This window comes from Carassius carassius, chromosome 28 (genome assembly GCF_963082965.1).
Source record: "Carassius carassius chromosome 28, fCarCar2.1, whole genome shotgun sequence".
NCBI classification, from domain to species: Eukaryota; Metazoa; Chordata; class Actinopteri; order Cypriniformes; family Cyprinidae; genus Carassius; species Carassius carassius.
Window position 1 is genome coordinate 30,204,125 of NC_081782.1, and position 3,720 is coordinate 30,207,844.

Below are 3,720 nucleotides of genomic sequence, written 5' to 3' on the forward strand. Positions count from 1 at the left end.
CTTCTGGATTGAGTCTGCCTCAGTTTGTTCTGTTTCTTATATATATATATATATATATAGATAGATAGATAGATAGATAGATAGATAGATAGATAGATTTTAGATAGATAGGAGTTTTTGGAGTAGTAGATAATAGACAGACATCATGGACTCGATCAAAGTAAAATAAGATCAGGAGGCAGGGAAGTGAAATATTCCAGGACTAATGGGAAACATATCCGGGGTGAAAAGGAGTCCAGGCAGAGCATTATGGGAAATGTAGTTCATGAGAGAAGTAGTGGTGGCAGTCCGGAGAGAGCAGATGCCATGGAAATAGCTAAACAAACAGGGTCTTTCAAATCAGGCTTCTTCTTAGCATCCATCTCCACAGATTTGGCACTCAAATTTGTTCAAAGTATTTTTATGAGTTTCCAAAACTTGAGTTAACTGGACTACCCCCAGAGTGTGTTTTTGGATCTGACAACTACAGTATAAGTGAGTTTTGGGTCAGTCAACTGAGAATTCAGGGTTTATATAACAGCCAATTTACTCTGCTTTATGAAACGCCAAATCAAGTGGACTTTGTTTATATAGAGTTTTATACAATAGAGATTGTTTAAAAACAGCTTCAGAACAGGGAAGTAACAGTGATGCCAGCTTCATCAAATGAAAGACAAATCCTAATTCTGTCATTATTCAGCTCCAGTCAGTTCACTGTTGATTTAGCTCAGTTCAAGAACTGTCTAAAGTTCAATTTTAAATCAAGTTCAATTCTGTGAAAACTACTGAAGACAGTAATATCGATATTCAGCTCCAGTCAGTTCACTGTTGATTTAATTCAGTTCAGTAACAGTGTCACTGTTGCAAAATTTGTCAATTATAAGCAAATTCTACTTGTTTATAAAGCAGCTCTATACAGAAGACAAAAACGTCATTACTCAGCTTAATTCAGTCCTAGTTTTGTGCTCATCCAATCGTTTCATTGCCGTCAAATCAATGACATAATTGAAATCCCAACTAAGCACACCAAAAGGTGAGTATGGCAAGGAACCCAAACTCCAACAGGAGAAAAAGGGAAACAAATCATGCTCAGAACCAGTGCTCCTCAGGCTAAATCAGCATACGTCACAGCAGCATTAGGTGGGAAGGAAGATTTGTAGTCTGAAACCACCCAGCAGATGCACAAAATAAAACAGACAACAGGGAGAAAAGTCCAAAGGACTCTATTTAGTGATGTGTCGTTCGTGAACGAATCGTTCTTTTTGAACAAATCTTTTAGGTGAACGAATCGTTCTCGTTCACGTAATCCACTGACTCATATTTCTCGTTCAGTGAAGTTCCTCCCTCCACAGCAGCGCGGCGCTATTAGTAGCATATGCGCAGCTCAGTGAACCGGTTCACAACCATTTCATCCTGTCAAAGAGTTACTCAACCTCGAGCCAATAGCCTTCGAGTATGAGATGTGACAAAGTATGTGATTTGTTGAATGTAGTGAACGAATACGCCCTTCAATGAACGAGTTTCATATGAGTCTGAACTAGATCTAGAGATCTTATCGTTCGTGAACGAAATGACTGAACTGGTACCCATGTCGTTCGTGAATGAGTTGAACGAGCTGATACATCTCGTTCGTGAATGAAAAGACTCAACTGGTACCCATGTCGCTCGTGAATGAAATAACTGAACTGATACACATGTCGTTCGTGAATGAAATGAACTGGTACATAGCTTATCTCGTTCGTGAACGAAATAAATGAGAGTAAACCGGGTAAGTCTGCCATTTAGCATGTCAATCTCACAAGATGCAAAGCGCAGTGCACAAACGCTTGTTTTGATACTTAGCAACTCCACGTTTAATCCCCGATTTATGAATGTGAATATATAATATACAAACTGTCTGACCAAACAATTAAAATGCTAATTAGGCAAGAAAACCTTGTGCTTTGTTCATCTGAACAACTTAATTTGACTTTATATATTGAATGCGATTATACACACATTTTAATAAAGCCAGATCAGTTTTTGTAACCAGTGAATACGTTCGTTGACTTAAGACATAACACATAATACACTCTTTTTTTTGCCACCTGCTGGTTTATTTTGTGTAATACGAAGAAATGGTCACTGAACGAATCAGTGAACGATTCTGAATGAATCATTTTGGTGAACGAACTGAAAATGAACGAATCTCTAGAAAGAATCATAATTTCCACCACTAACTCTAGTCATGGGCATAAAAAACAAGAGGAAAATATTTACAAGGTACTGACATTAAAACATTCTTTTTATTTTATATTTTTCTGAAGAAAAATAAACATTTAGTGATGAGAGCCAAAATATTAAATGTCGTAGATGAATATTTACTGAGTAATCCACTTTTTTGTAGAGGGGATTTTCACCTGATTTTCACCTGAGATTCAGAGCCAAATTACAGGGGCAGCATCATGATACCATGATGTTATATTTACACAGGGATTGGTAAGTCTGTTAGTAAAAATTAGTGCCCATTTCCCACAAATTGGTATGATTCTTTAGGATCTTAATGAGAAGTCTATAACATACTTTGGTTCAAATTTCTCTGTGGTAGTGTAAAACAACACCCTTTTTATCCTGTCAAAAACAGTTCTGTTCACAGCTAGCCACTTCGGTGCATGTTTCTTTAAATGCTAATAAGCTCTGCTGACCCCGCCCCTCTCTTCTGTGCGGTGATGGGCCGACCTCACGAGAGATTCTTACCTTTAGCTGCATTCATTGTGAAACTTGCATTATTAGGAAAGTTGATTTGCCAATTCATATATATATATATATATATATATATATATATATATATATATATATACTCACTTCTGATGACTGCTATGTCCATTATTACATCCAACAACAAAACACCTCAATCGCTTAGGAGACATTCTGTTCCTGCGTCCAAACAATGGCTGACTGGCTACAGCTCACCCAGGGCAGATAGTCAAGAATCAGTGAACGGCTTGATCTGAGACAGTGCTCATGACTTATTGGGATAAAAAAAAAAAAAAGAACCCTTGGCGGATTTTTATCATTATAGGGTAGTTGTATACACTCACATTTATGTTCAAAGAGTATTTCATATGTTGACCGCTTTAAATTGCACACATTTTTAATTGTCAAAAACCAAATATGGGTGCAAAAATTTACTGGATGTTTTCTTCTAAAGAGTAATGTCTAAATAATGTTGTTTTTTGTTTGTTTTTGTTTTTTTAAGTTTGTGTGCCTGTAACTCAAGATGTATTAGAGATATCAAAATGCGATTTTAGATTCTAGTTTCTGAAATTTGGTTGATTTGGCATGGAATGACCAAATATTATTTAAGAGAAATCTACCAAAACTTGTTCTTCCAGCAGCCTTTAACCACCAGAGTAAAAAACAATTTGAACCCTGCCACTGTTATATAAACAGGAAATGACATATGTGAGGAAGAGTCAAGCACGCACACACATACAGAAAAAATACATATCATTTTTTTCTTTTAACTTTTTGTACTGTATTTTTTTGGGAAAGATGTATGTTGATGGTTTTGCCTAAAAGGTTTACATTAAAGTACATAGTGTGTAAATTCATGTCAATAAGCTGTCCACAATGAGTCTCGAGCATATAAGGTGAACGAATATAAACGATTCAACTAACATGACTCCCTGTGATTGTGAATTAGTTCACAATCAGTTGAATATGAAATTATGCAAATTAATGCACAAATCAACTCACATC